Consider the following 16,454-nt stretch of genomic DNA (forward strand, 5'->3'; position numbering starts at 1 on the left):
TTACGAGGTTCACAGGGTGAGGAGGGCAATGGGACTAGTGAAATAAAGGTAAACAAAGAAGGACCACGTTTACGAGGTTCACAGGGTGAGGAGGGCAATGGGACTAGTGAAATAAAGGTAAACAAAGAAGGACCACGTTTACGAGGTTCACAGGGTGAGGAGGGCAATGGGACTAGTGAAATAAAGGTAAACAAAGAAAGACCACGTTTACGAGGTTCACAGGGTGAGGAGGGCAATGGGACTAGTGAAATAAAGGTAAACAAAGAAAGACCACGTTTACGAGGTTCACAGGGTGAGGAGGGCAATGGGACTAGTGAAATAAAGGTAAACAAAGAAGGACCACGTTTACGAGGTTCACAGGGTGAGGAGGGCAATGGGACTAGTGAAATAAAGGTAAACAAAGAAGGACCACGTTTACGAGGTTCACAGGGTGAGGAGGGCAATGGGACTAGTGAAATAAAGGTAAACAAAGAAGGACCACGTTTACGAGGTTCACAGGGTGAGGAGGGCAATGGGACTAGTGAAATAAAGGTAAACAAAGAAGGACCACGTTTACGAGGTTCACAGGGTGAGGAGGGCAATGGGACTAGTGAAATAAAGGTAAACAAAGAAGGACCACGTTTACGAGGTTCACAGGGTGAGGAGGGCAATGGGACTAGTGAAATAAAGGTAAACAAAGAAGGACCACGTTTACGAGGTTCACAGGGTGAGGAGGGCAATGGGACTAGTGAAATAAAGGTAAACAAAGAAGGACCACGTTTACGAGGTTCACAGGGTGAGGAGGGCAATGGGACTAGTGAAATAAAGGTAAACAAAGAAGGACCACGTTTACGAGGTTCACAGGGTGAGGAGGGCAATGGGACTAGTGAAATAAAGGTAAACAAAGAAGGACCACGTTTACGAGGTTCACAGGGTGAGGAGGGCAATGGGACTAGTGAAATAAAGGTAAACAAAGAAGGACCACGTTTACGAGGTTCACAGGGTGAGGAGGGCAATGGGACTAGTGAAATAAAGGTAAACAAAGAAGGACCACGTTTACGAGGTTCACAGGGTGAGGAGGGCAATGGGACTAGTGAAATAAAGGTAAACAAAGAAGGACCACGTTTACGAGGTTCACAGGGTGAGGAGGGCAATGGGACTAGTGAAATAAAGGTAAACAAAGAAGGACCACGTTTACGAGGTTCACAGGGTGAGGAGGGCAATGGGACTAGTGAAATAAAGGTAAACAAAGAAGGACCACGTTTACGAGGTTCACAGGGTGAGGAGGGCAATGGGACTAGTGAAATAAAGGTAAACAAAGAAGGACCACGTTTACGAGGTTCACAGGGTGAGGAGGGCAATGGGACTAGTGAAATAAAGGTAAACAAAGAAGGACCACGTTTACGAGGTTCACAGGGTGAGGAGGGCAATGGGACTAGTGAAATAAAGGTAAACAAAGAAAGACCACGTTTACGAGGTTCACAGGGTGAGGAGGGCAATGGGACTAGTGAAATAAAGGTAAACAAAGAAGGACCACGTTTACGAGGTTCACAGGGTGAGGAGGGCAATGGGACTAGTGAAATAAAGGTAAACAAAGAAGGACCACGTTTACGAGGTTCACAGGGTGAGGAGGGCAATGGGACTAGTGAAATAAAGGTAAACAAAGAAGGACCACGTTTACGAGGTTCACAGGGTGAGGAGGGCAATGGGACTAGTGAAATAAAGGTAAACAAAGAAGGACCACGTTTACGAGGTTCACAGGGTGAGGAGGGCAATGGGACTAGTGAAATAAAGGTAAACAAAGAAGGACCACGTTTACGAGGTTCACAGGGTGAGGAGGGCAATGGGACTAGTGAAATAAAGGTAAACAAAGAAGGACCACGTTTACGAGGTTCACAGGGTGAGGAGGGCAATGGGACTAGTGAAATAAAGGTAAACAAAGAAGGACCACGTTTACGAGGTTCACAGGGTGAGGAGGGCAATGGGACTAGTGAAATAAAGGTAAACAAAGAAGGACCACGTTTACGAGGTTCACAGGGTGAGGAGGGCAATGGGACTAGTGAAATAAAGGTAAACAAAGAAAGACCACGTTTACGAGGTTCACAGGGTGAGGAGGGCAATGGGACTAGTGAAATAAAGGTAAACAAAGAAGGACCACGTTTACGAGGTTCACAGGGTGAGGAGGGCAATGGGACTAGTGAAATAAAGGTAAACAAAGAAGGACCACGTTTACGAGGTTCACAGGGTGAGGAGGGCAATGGGACTAGTGAAATAAAGGTAAACAAAGAAAGAAAGATCTAAATAAAACGGATTTGCCACCAAAAATGTTCCATTATATTCCAATTACCCCTAAAACCAGCGCACCGACCACACCATCAAAGCCAACCCTGCCGATCAGGTCTGTGGAACAACGGATGGAGGAGAGGGAGGAGGGGGAGAGAGTATCGTCCAATTGTCCGTAATCCCAGTATTTCTGGGGAGTTTTGCTTCGCTTTGCAGAATCAACATGAGAAACGGGTGGTCACTTCGTCCCCAACGAGAGTGAAGTGACCAAGCGAGTGGACATTCAACGATTCAACAATCTTCCCACATTCTTTTTGTAGGAGGGCCGCCATGATGGGTCAGTTTTCACACTGTAATGTCTAGATTGTGAAATGTAAAACCACTGATGGGGGGGGGGGGGGGGGGGGGTTCTGCAGATAGTATTCAGTGGTCACTTTATACTAGCTTTTTATCTACTGGCTGTTTTCCACACAGTAAAATATATATGGTTCGCTATTCTTCCCAAAGGATGCGGTGGCTATTAATGGGTAATGAATTCCCCTGGGTCCCCCAAGCTGCTGCTCCCAGATCTAGGTTCAGAATATCCAAACCCCTACCAGAACCTAAACCATTATGGGGATTAGTGGAGGTTGGTGACTTGAAACATTGAGGAGAATGAGAGACCCATGGTATAGGTGTGGACCGCATGGAGACAACAAATGTTATGGGGAATGGGAATGAGAGGGCTACTTACACGGTGTTGGGAAGGGATCATAGCAGTGACTGAATTAGGGTATGAGGAGTAGAGGTGTTCAGAAGCTAAGCCTCAGTGCAGGACAGCCTCATCATGGATGCATGTTGGAGAAGAGCTCAACAGGATTTGACTGGGAAGACAAAAATAAATAACACCACAGTTAGACAAAATAATCAATTGATCCAAGCAAGGAGTAAAATCATTGAGGTGTATGTGTAATAAGTAGATTGGGTTAGTTGCTGGTCTACTATGGTATTTATCAAAATATGAGAGGGCATTTTACACAGTGTTGTGAAGGGATTATAACAGTGATTGAGTGAGGGTATAAGGCATGAGTTGAGATGTTCAACGGCTTGACTTCAGTGCAGGACAGGCTTGAGGTGTTCAGAGACTAGGCTTCAGTGCAGGACAGGCTTGAGGTGTTCAGAGACTAGGCTTCAGTGCAGAACAGGCTCATCATGGACAGATGTGTTAGAGAAGAGCTCTACTCTTCCACTGAGGGCAGGACAGGATTTGAATTGGAAGACAAAAACAACAACACAGTTAGACAAAAGTGCTAGGAATGAGCTAGTCCAAGCAAAGAGTAAAATCACAGTGATGTGTTTGTGTAATGTGATGCAGTAGTGCCAAGAAGCTGCATGAGATCATTCCTGTTTCTTCTTACCTTCTCGTAAATTGCATAATTCCGTCATTGCACCACACTATCACAAGGGGGAGTTAGAAGGCTGATCTATCGGTAGTGTAAACTGTGGCACAAATTGACTATCTTTTGGTCAATTAATGGAGGTGTGATTGTTTCAGTCTGAGAATCTCTTCTTTGGCACTAGAGTCCTGCATCAGGCCCAAAACACTTTGCTGGCGGGTTGTCCCAGAGTTAAATGTATTAATACATGTTTGCAAGGCATGTCACTTCACCCATCTCCTTGCATAGACCACCACATGCACTGGTTTCTGACCACATCTGGATGGATCCATAACAAATTACTGTGGGAATAAATATCACTGAATGACAGAAATATTGGATAAAGTAGGCTAATGCAATTGAAGGCAACAAATTGTTGCTAAACTGAAACACCCAGAGTAATCCAGTTGTTATACTAGGATTTGAAGCAATAGCCTACCTGTGTGTGGTCAACTATTTCAGCACCGTTTCACACTGCTTTAAAACAAGTCCCCGTTTGGGTATTGGTTAACCTACAATTAGGGTGTGTAAATGTTAGGATTATTTTGTTCTTCATTCAAAGTTGCTTAGTAGCCTAGGCCTTACTCCGACCGGTCATGTTGTACAGCGCCATATTTCCCTAACGGAAACCCTGAGGCCTAAATAGGTTACTGTAAAATGCATATTTGTTTTTTCTTGGAATAGAAACATAATATTAATCCATTTAATTAAGCTATACAGTATAAACAGCACAACAAATGCAGTAATAATTTTACTAATTATAATCAATCCCATATAGTATGTTCTAACAAAAAAAGTTTTAAAGTCTCTAGCACATCCAACATTTAAAAACTGTTGGTTTATTCATTGTCTAATTGTTCAAGTTGCCCTTTGTTATTTTGTTTTAGAACTAAAATGTTTGACTATATTTAAAGACATGGATGACTTGTATGCTGTGTGACGAAATGCACAAATTAATGAATGGTTGGTATACAGTACATTGAAGAAGGCCTTTATTCCAATAAGTAAGTTACGCTAAAACAGCACAGAAAACAGGACTCTAAGGCCTAGAGCTCCATGTCATTTCAATAACTTTGCTTCTCAAAGATGCCCACTGGTGGTCAAACTAGCATTAATGGCAACAATGGCTTGGCTGAAATTAAAATACTATGATGTCATGTACTCCAACATGCCATAACATTCTGCAGCACCCTGCAATCTGTGCTGCGGTATGATGCAACTTTTAAAGGAAGAACCACTGTACATGACCAAAGGTATGTAGACACCTGCTCATCAAACATCTCATTCCAAAATCATGGGCATTCATATGGAGTTGGTCCCCACTTTGCTGCTATAACACCCTCCACTCTTCTGGGAAGGCTTTCTACTAGATGGAACATTGCTGCGAGGAATTGCTTCCATTTAGTTGGCACTGATGTAGGGTGATAAGGCCTGGCTCGCAGTTAGCGTTCCAATTCATCCCAAAGGTGTTCGATGAGGTTGAGTGCTGGCCAGTCAAGTTTTTCCACGCCAATCTCGACAAACCATTTCTGTATGGACATCGCTTTGTGCACGGGGCATTGTCATGCTGAAAGTGCCTTCCCCAAACTGTTGCCACAAAGTTGGAAGCACAGAATAGTCTAGAATGACATTGAATGCCGAAGAGTTAAAATTTCCGTTCACTGAAACTAACTGCCTGAACCATAAAAAACAGCCCCAGACCGTTACTTGTCCTCCCTCAAACAGTTGGCCCTATGCATTGGGGCAGGTAGTGCTCTCCTGACATCTGCAAACCCAGATTCGTCCATCGGACTGCCGGATGTGGAAGATTGATTCATCACTCCAGAGAACACGTTTCCACTGCTCCAGAGTCCAATAGCGGCGAGCTTTACACCACTCCAGCCGACACTTGGCATTGCGCATGGTGATCTTAGGTTTGTGTGTTGCTGCTTGGCCATGGAAACCCATTTCATGAAACTCCCGACAAACAGTTACTGCGCTGACGTTGCTTCCAGAGGCAGTTTGGAACTTGATAGTGAGTTATGCAACCGAGGACAGACGATTTTTATGAGCTACGCGCTTCAGCACTCGGTGGTCCCGTTCCATGAGCTTGCTTGGCCTACCACTTCGCGGCGGAGGTGTTGTTACTCCTAGACGTTTCCATTTCACAATAACAGCACTCATATTTGACTGGGGCAGCTCTAGCAGGGCAGAAATTCTACAAACTGACTTGTTGGAAAGGTGGCATTCTATGACTGTGCTTTGTTGAAAGTCACTGAGCTCTTCAGTAAGGCCATTTACTGCCAATGTTTATTTATGGAGCTTTCATGGCTGCAACACTCACTACCATGTTCCAAACTGCCTCAATTTTATACACCTGTCAGCAACTGGTGTGGCTAAAATAGCTGAATCCGCTAATTTGAAGGGGTGTCCTAATACTTTTGAATATATAGTGTAGCTACTTGCTACTGAAGTTAGCAAGGCAAATTTAAATATATTACACTTTTTCCCCCGTTTTTCCCCCCCAATTTCAAAGGAACCAATTATTAGTAGTTACTATCTTGTCTCATCGCTACCACTTCTGTACAGGCTCAGGAGAGACGAAGGTCAAAAGTCATGCGTCCTCTGAAACACAACCCAACCCAACCCAACCAAGCACTGCCTCTTAACACAGCGTGCATCCAACCCGGAAGCCAGCCACACCAATGTGTCGGAGGAAACACTGTGCACCTGGCGACCTTGGTTAGCGTGCACTGTGCCCGGCCTGCCACAGGAGTCGCTGGTGCGCGATGAGACGAGGATATCCTTACTGGCCAAGCCCTCCCTAACCCGGACGAAGCTAGGCCAATTGTGCGCCTCCCCACGGACCTCCCACTCGCGGCCGGCTGTGACAGAGCCTGGGCGCGAACCCAGAGTCTCTGGTGGCACAGCTAGCGCTGCGATGCAGTGCTCTAGACTACTGCACCACCTGGCAGGCCAGACTGGCCTTATTTGTACATAATGTTACCGCTATTGTCTCTTAGGACTGCGATTACTCACCATGGTCTGGCAGAATCGTTTTTTTCCTTTAACGAGTCTGACAAGCCTAACGCAATTTAAATTCTGCTTTCTCGGAAACAGGCCCAGATCCCTGTGAAATGCTTGGAGAGGAGGCGGAGAAATAGAGGCCAGAGTGCAGGCTGCCTTCTGAAAATTCGTAGGTGATCTAATAAACCTCCATTCCATTCTGCTAGCAAACGTGCCATCTTTGGAGAATAAAATAGATGACCTACGTGGAAGTTTAAACTACCAACGGGACATTCAAAACTGTAATATGTTATGCTTTACGGAGCCGTGGCTGAACGACGACACTATCCACTATACCGACAGGATAGAACAGTGGCGTCTGGTAAGACAAGGGGCTGCGGACTATGTATTTTTGTAAATAACAGCTAGTGCACCATATCTAAGGAAGTCTCGAGCTATTGCTCGCCTGATATAGAGTATCCCATGATAAGCTGTAGACCACACTATCTACCTAGGGAGATTTCATCTGTATTTTTCGTAGCTGTTTACATACCACCACAGACTGATGCTGGCACTAAGACAGCATTGAATGAGCTGTATTCTACCATAAGCAAATAAGAAAACCCAGAGGCGGCACTCCCAAGTAGCCGGGGACTTTAATGCAGGGAAACTTAAATCCGTTTTACCAAATTTCTATCAGCATGTTAAATGTGCAACCAGAGGGGGAAAAAAACTCTGGACCACGTTTACTCCACACACAGAGACATATACAAAGCTCTCCCTCGCCCTCCATTTGGCAAATCTGATAATTATATCCTCCTGATTCCTGCTTACAAGCAAAAATTAAAGCAGGAAGCACCAGTGACTAGATCAATAAAAAAGTGGTCAGATGAAGCAGATGCTAAGCTACAGGATTGTTTTGCTAGCACAGACTGGAATATGTTCTGGGTTTCCTCCAATGGCATTGATGAGCACACAACATCAGTCATTGGCTTCATCAATAAGTGCATTGATGATGTCGTCCCCACAGTGACCGTACGTACATACCCCAACCAGAAGCCATGGATTACAGGCAACATCCGCACTAAAGGCTAGAGCTGCCGCTTTCAAAGAGCGGAACTCCAACCCGGAAGCTTATAAGAAATCCCGCTATGCCCTCTGACGAACCATCAAACAGGCAAAGCCTCAATACAGGACTAAGATGTAATTGTACTACACCGACTCTGATGCTCGACGGATGTGTCAGGGCGTGCAAACCATTACAGACTACAAAGGGAAGCACAGCCGAAAGCTGCCCAGTGACACTAGCCTACCAGATGATCTAAACTACTTCTATGCTCGCTTTGAGGAAAATAACACTGAAACCAGCTGTTCCGGAAGACTGTGTGATCACGTTCTCCGCAGCCGATGTGAATAAGATCTTTAAACAGGAAAATATGAATCACTGATGCATTTTGTTCATTTCTTACGATTAACTAGGGCAAATCAACTAGGCAAACTAATAAGTTAAAAACATTTAGTTGATTCCCTACACATTTTTTTTGTATTGTTGAATTCTATTTCAATGTCTGGATTCCATGATTCCATAGGGCCCTACTACTTTTCAATTGATAGACACCCGGTATTACTGTTACAGGTACAGTTGATTTCAGGTTCCCATTCCTTTGATACATAAAGTGCATTCACAAGGCCGTGGGATGGATGGATTACCAGGATGTGTACTGCCGAGCATGTGCTGACCAACTGGCAAGTGTCTTCACTGACATTTTCAACCTCTCCCTGTCCGAGTCTGTAATACCAACATGTTTTAAGCACACTACCATAGTGCCTGTGCCCAAGAACGCTTAGGTAACCTACCTAAATGACTACCTACCCGTAGCATTCACGTCTTTAGCCATGAAGTGCTTTGAAAGGCTGGTCATTTCACACATCAACACCATTATCCCAGAAACCCTAGACCCACTCCAATTTGCATACTGCCCCTACAGATCAATAGATGATGCAATCTATATTGCACTCAACACTGCCCTTCCCACCTGCACAAAAGGAACACCTATGTGAGAATGCTATTCATTGACTGCAGCGTAGCGTTCAACACCACAGTGCCCTCAAAGCTCATCAATAAGCTAAGGATCCTGGGACTAAACACCTCCCTCTGCAACTGTATCCTGGACTTCCTGACTGGCCTCCCCCAGGTGTTAAGGGTAGGTAATAACACATCCGCCATGCTGAAATCAACACAGGGGCCCCTCAGGGGTGTGTGCTCAGTACCCTCCTGTACTCCCTGTTCACTCATGACTGCAAGGCCAGGCACGACTCCAACAACATCATTAAGTTTGCCAATGACACAACAGTGTTAGGCCTGATCACCGACAACAACGAGACATTGGTGCCAGGACAACAACCTCTCCCTCAACGTGATCAAGACAAAGGAGATGATTGTGGACTACAGGAAAAAGAGGACCAAGCATTTCCCCATTCTCATACACTGGGCTGTAGTGGAGCAAGTTGAGAGCTTCAAGTTCCTTGGTGTCCACATCACCAACAAACTAATAGGGTCCAAGCACACCAAGACAGTTTGGAAGAGGGCATGACAAAACCTATTCCCCCTCAGGAGACTGAAAATACTTGGCATGGGTCCTCAAAAGGTTCTACAGCTGCACCATCGAGAGCATCCTGACTGGTTTCATCACTGGCTGGCATGGCAACTGCTCAGCCTACAAAGAGAGGGTAGTGCCAAACGGCCCAGTACATCACTGGGGCAAAGCTTCCTGCCATCCAGGACCTCTATACCATGTGGTGTCAGAGGAAGGCCCTAAATATTGTCAAAGACTCCAGCTCCCTAGTCATAGACTGTTCTCTCTGCTACTGCACGACAAGAAGTACCTGTGCGCCAAGTTTAGGTCCAAGAGGCTTCGAAACAGCTTCTACCCCCAAGCCATAAGACTCCTGAACATCTAATCAAATGGCTACCCAGACTATTTGCATTGTACCCCCCCTCCTCCTCTTTTACACCGCTGGTACTCTCTGTTGTTACCATCTATGCAGTCACTTTAATAACTCTACCTACATGTACATAGTACCTCAACTAACCGGTTCCCCACCACATTGACTCTGTACCGGTACACTGCATATACTATAGTATCGCTATTGTTAATTTACTGCTGCTCTTTAATGACTTGTTACTTTTATTTCATACTCTTATCCGCATTTTTTAAATTGCATTGTTGGTTAGGGGTTCGTAAGTAAGCATTTCACTGTAAGGTCTACACCTGTTGTACTCGGCGCATGTGACTAATACGATTTGATTTGAAACATGCTTCCTAGGATACCCCTGTAGTCCAACAGATGAGCCAGGTTGATGATGAGCCCCCTCTCTCTGATCCCCCGAGGTATAACTCCTTCTAAAGGGTTAGTAAAAGATGTCAAGAAAATATTGAGAGGGGATAATATTTTATTGCTTTTAACCAGTGAAGGCATTAGAGGGGGCAGATCGAAGGGAGAGACAATTAGTAAAACAAAAGGAATGGAAATGAGAGGAAAAAGAGAAATGGGAGGCAGAAAACGGAAAATAGGCCTAATCAGAACCCATAGCTGGCTTTTTCAAAACTCCCTGTCTACTACTTGCTCGGCCCCATGTTGCTGTGTGTCTCCGTCGGCTTTGTCCCTCACACAGCTTTCTTTTCTTCTGCCTTTCCCCCCTCCCTCCCTCTCGCTCGCTTCTTTTTTTTTCTTGGAGAGAGAGGCTGGCGCCAGCAGTCTGGAACAGGGCTGACAGAATTTGAATTATAGAAGCAGAGCGTGAGGAGGAGGTGATGTGAGGGAGGGTAGGAGGGATAGGGAGAAAGAGAGAGATGCAGTTGTGTGTGTCAGTTGCGTGTGTGCCTGTGTGTGATTGAGTAAAGCAGAGAAGGGGTTACTCTTTCAAATTCAGTGCTGAAAACGAGAAGGACCACCGTTTTATTGCTATTTTTCTAATTTCCATTCAATAAAATAGTTTGTTATTCAAACCGCTATACGATAATGGAGTGTAAAAGAGAAAGACACTTTAAAGTGTTTTTAGTCCACACTCTAGAGTCAAGTGAGTATCATAGTCCACAGTATTTTTTTACCACAGATCAGAGCTGACAGGAAGGCTATTTGCCAGGCTGTTTGAGAGCCCTGAGGTATGGCTGAGAGGGCATAGATGCAACTGCAGTGAACATGCAACTTTTCGCTAGAAACAGAGTGCAAAGGTGGAAGATGGCCGTGTAGTAGATCGCTTATGGCTAAGTAACTGCTATTTGACTTGAAATTAAACTAAACTAGAGTATTTAATCCCCGTGTTGAGCGAGTGTGTAGCAGCTAATTGCTGCATGACATGTGCAGGGCCGGCTCTAGAGTTTTGGGGACCCTAAGCGAGATTTGGATGGGGGCCCCCACACCTCGCGGGAAAACATTTTAGTGTCCCCTGTCTTGATGGTAGCGAGAAAGCAATTCCACACATTTTTCCATGGAGCGTAGAGAAAATGTTGCCGTTTTAAAGCAAGTTTTCTTAAAGTCTACACATTTTGCAATGGGCCGGAAAGAAAACTTAGCAATTTTATAACAAATGTCATGCAATTTTACCCATTTTGCCATGAGGCTGGAGAGACATTTTTACAGTTCTACACACTTTGTCATGGCTTATGCCATGTTGATATGGGGGCCCACTGGAGGCCAGGGCCCCTGGGCACATGTATTTGAACATGATTACTACACGTTTAAATAGCTGGCTAGACTAACTTATCGATTTAGCTGACATGGCTAATTGAGTTACAGTCAGTGACTGACATAACCAGAGAAAAACTGCTGATGCACAACAACATTTTGAAATTACATCTGGTGTATTCTACTATTCTTGTTCCCAATAGTAAATTCAAACCCTGACTGAGTTCCAGATTTTTTTAGGTCTGGGGCCCCTTAGTGGCCGTGGGTCCTAAACATCTACTTATGTTGCTTATGCCTGGAATTGGCCCTGGACATGTGTTTGTAGAATATTAAATCCCCTATCGACTGAGGTGAACGAACCTACAGCAGCCAATGTGATAATGGCTGGAGGCAATTTTGCTGTATTCTGTATTTTGGCCACATTTGGGAACCACACAATCGGAAATCCCACCATCAATGTTGTATAAGTTCTAACACATGGTAATAGGCTGGTCTCTGGTCATTGGACCAATTCTGGTTAGGGGCTCCCGAATGGTGCAGCTGTCTAAGGCGTAGAGGTGTCACTACAGGACCTGGTTCGATTCCAGGCTGTATCACAAACAGCTGTGATTGGGAGCACAATTGACCCAGCTTTATTTGGGTTAGGAGTTGGCTGAGGTAGGACATCATTGTAAATAAGAATTTGTAAGGATCAGACACTTTTCTTCCAATTTTCGCCTCAAATTACCTCTCAAGGATCGGACCCTTTTCAATTTTTGCCTAAAATGACATACCCAAATCTAACTGCCTGTAGCTCAGGACCTGAAGCAAGGATATGCATATTCTTGATACCATTTGAAAGGAAACACTTTGAAGTTTGTGGAAATGTAAAGTTAATGTCAGAGAATATATCATATTAGATCTGGTAAAAGATCATCTTTGAAATGCAAGAGAAAGGTAAAAATGTAATATTCCAGTTTAGGCTTAATTTAGATTTTGACCAATAGATGGCAGCAGTGTATGTGCAAAGTTTTAGACTGATTCAATGAACAATTACATTCCTGTTCAAAAGGTTGTATCCAGATTGCCCAAATGTGCCTAATTGGTTTATTAATACATTTCCATGATCATAATTGTGCACTCCTCAAACAATAGCATGGTATTATTTCACTGTATTAGCTACTGTAAATTGGACAGTGCAGTTAGATTAACAAGAATTTAAGCTTTCTGCCCATATGTCCTGGGAAATGTTCTTACAACCTCATACTAATCACATTAGACTTCGTTAGCTAACAGTCCCGTGGGGGGGACACTGGTCCTGTAGAGGTTTTTAACTGACTTGCCTAGTTGAATAAAGGTAAACAAAAAAACATAACTGTCTGGTCCATTTTTAGCCTTGTGTGCTCATTATCTGCTCCTGAGTGGTGCAGCGGTCTAAGGCACTGCATATCAGTGCTAGAGGCGTCATTACAGACCATGGTTTGACCATGGTTTCCAGGCTGTATCACAACCGGCCGAGATTGGGAGTCCTATAGGGCGGAGCACAATTGGCCCACTGTCGTCCGGGTTATGTTTGGCCAGTGTAAACCATCATGGTAAAATAAGAATCTGTTCTTTAACTGACTTGCCTTGTTAAATAAAGGTTAAGTAAAAAATAAATACAAATACAAAATCTGGCTAATAATAGGGGCCTCAAGGAAAAAAATGGTGTTAAAAACAACAAGGAATGATTTTTGGTCCCAGTGCACGCCTGAGTCTGGTTGACTATAATGAGGCTCTCATGTAAAAAGTGTGTTGTTACTACACTCAGAATGCTCTGTAGAGTTTCAATACCATTAAAAAAGTGTATCAAGTATAAGTATATCATCCTAAGCAAGTGTCATACGTGGACTTCACTAAGAATGCAACCCCATTTAATCTGAATTTATTGGAATATCACATAAATTAAAAAAAATCACTAACTGGTGGAAGTTGTATTAACAAGGTAAAGCAAAGCCACCTTCATGTAACCTGACTGATTCAAGCATAGTTTACTCATTATGGCTCATGTATTACATTAACCCTTCCGTACTACTGAAGAATTCAGCTACCCAGTGTCCACTGTGCTAAAATTGTACCCTTTACTCTCACAGCCTTTTGGTGCAACCAAAACAGAATATACTTATGTAATGAACATATTATTAAATGGGTAAGAAACTCACTGGAGAATGCATTTCTAGATATCCCCCTTTCTCAAATCTCATCAGTGTCCAAATCGCTACTGGTTTTAATTCTTCCCCTCCAGTCAAGGACTGATTCAGACCTGACACAAGGTGAGTTTACAATTTCTGGCCAATCAATGACATTAATGAATCAATGAACTACTAGGGAGAAAAGAAAACCAAAAGTACTCCACACTACCAGTTTAGTTTTTGAGCACCTCTGCTCTATAGTGCCACCCCACCCCCTCCTCCCACTTACCAACCAAGCCAATACTGGAATTGCTTCAGCATGTGTAGAGGATTCCAAAGACACTGTTCTTACTCCTATTTGTCCAATAGTTGCTCTTGGTAATGCAAGGTGTTCTAAAGTGCACTTAAATGTTCCATTATGTATACAATCATAAAGCCTTCATAACACCTTAAAAAAAACATTATAAGCTGGTTCCAAGAGTGTGCAAAGCTGTCAAGGCAAAGGGTGGCTACTTTGAAGACACTCAAATATAAAATATCGGGTATCCCCATGAATGCATGTAACACTGATATCCTGTCTTGTATCCAGTTTATGAGTCGGCACTAGGCCTGCAACGACCAGGGTTAGCATACTGCCGGAATCCAGCAGTGCTTCAACCTCTTTCCCTTCAACCTTCACCCTGCACATATGTTTGTTTCTTGATCTTTCAAGTACAGTGGTTACAACAGGACATACCGTATATCATCTTCATTTTCACCAAGGTTACATTGCATTGGCTCTTTAATAGGGCAGTAGGCTGCAATATGTCCTGGTTGATTACAATTGTAACAGATAATAGGGGTTCGGGTGGGAGATCCCTTCGACACCCAGTCCCGGTTTCCGTTTTTTCCCTTAGTGTTTCGGCATGATTCTGATTCTTTCCTTATGGCCCCACGCTGCTGTCTTCCCCCTCCATATGTTGGGACAGCCTTACCCCGTCCGCTGGTTCGCCCAGGCCTGGGGAACGGGAATCTTTCCTCCTGTGCTTGCTCAGTTGTTCCTGCCATACAATACCGTTCAACCAGGCCCACAAGATGGTCGGCGGAAAGTACCTCGTTCTGGCCAACCCATCGTCTCACTTCTTGGGGTAGACCTCGCTGGAACTGGTTGAGTACGATGGTCTCGACGATCTCGGCGGATGACCGGGTCTCTGGTCGCAACCATTTCCGTGCCAGGTGAATCAAGTCGAACATCTGTGTTCGTGGGGGTTGTCCCGGTCGGTAGGACCACTGGTGGAAGCGATGTGCCCTCACAGTATCAGTCACTCCCAGTCTAGTCAGGATCTCTCCCTTTAGTTTATCGTAATCCTGTGCATCTTTCAACTCCAGGTCGAAATACGCTTTTTGAGCGTCCCCTGCCAGGTATGGTGCCAGAAGCCCGGCCCATTCTTCTTTCGGCCACTTCTCCCTCTCTGCCGTCCTTTCGAAGGTGGTAAGATATGCTTACACATCATCCTGTGCTGTCATTTTTTGAAGAAAATGATTGGCCCGCCTCTGGGTATTTGCAGCTGGTACTTGAGCCCCAATTTGGTCCGCTAGCCCCTTTAGGCCTTCTCTTAAATCCCGTGTGTTTCTCTCTTGCTCTTCTCTGAGCAGCTGGTTGGTGCGGTGCTGGACCTGTAACGTGTCCTGATACATTCGCATTGCATCCTGATGAGCTATTTGTTGAGCTCTAGTTGCCTCTTGTTGGGCGGCCGCCGCTTGTAACAGGGCCTGTATGGCTCCCTCCATACTCATTTTCCTGAGAAACTGTGTTAACCAAACAAAGCCAAAACAAAAAAAACCTGACTTCCCTTTGGAGTGCTAACTGAACCTTTATTTTATTTTTTCTTCTACCTACCTACCCGCATTCTCCACCACGTGTGGCAAACCTCTTCAAGGTTAGGAGCGTTTGTCACAAACTAAGTGGTAAACTGTCACCAAATCACCCAAGAATGAGAGTTCTTTCGAACAGGACAGTACCTGTGTGTTTGTTTCTCCGTCCTGGTCCACCCAGGCCGTAGGCGAGGTCAAGGATAGCAGGATTCGGTACACGAATCGGGTTCTCGGTAGGTCCAGGTCCAAGTCCAAGTCCAAAACAATCCAGCTCATACACGGTAAATCCAGCCAATCTCTATAGTCTCTTTCTCTATTGTTCATAGCTCCTTCCAGCACTTCCTCTTCCTGGTTTTTCTTGACCCTTTATCTGTGAGTCGGCTCCACCTTCTGAGGGTTCCCCTTGCTTCTGGGACTTGTAGTTTTGGCGGTCGGCCATTTTGTGATCTGTAGTTCTGACAGGGGTGGCCATTTTAGTGATCGGGCAGAGCCCGTTTATTAGTTCTGCTCTCACATATCTGCCACTTATCACTCGACCCCCTTCTTTGCCACAATATTTTGATTTCTTTAACAGTTTTTTTGTTACTACATGATTACATCTTACTACATGATGTCTTCACTATTACAGTAAAAATCAAGAAAAACCCTTGAATGAGTAGATGTGTCCAAACCTTTGACTGGTACTATATATATATATTCCGGACTCGGCCATCGCTTGTTCTGATATTTCCACATTTTCTTCTTTGAATTTTTGGGGGATTTGTGTATTGTTAGGTATGTGTCACGGTCGTCCTCCTCTTCATCTGAAGAGGAGAGGCGAAAAGGATCAGAGGACCAATATGCGGCGTGGTAAGTGTCCATGGTAAATCTTTAATAAAGAAAGTACTGACACTGCATACAAAACAATAAACAAATGACAACCGTGAAGCTACAAATTAGACCTCTGCTGACACAAGCCACTAACATAGACAATCACCCACAAACAAACAGTGCAACCCAGGCTACCTAAGTATGATTCTCAATCAGAGACAACTAATGACACCTGCCTCTGATTGAGAACCATACTAGGCCAAAACATAGAAATGCCCCAAAACATAGA

The sequence above is a fragment of the Oncorhynchus kisutch genome, linkage group LG29 (genome assembly GCF_002021735.2).
Source record: "Oncorhynchus kisutch isolate 150728-3 linkage group LG29, Okis_V2, whole genome shotgun sequence".
In the NCBI taxonomy this organism is placed as follows: Eukaryota; Metazoa; Chordata; class Actinopteri; order Salmoniformes; family Salmonidae; genus Oncorhynchus; species Oncorhynchus kisutch.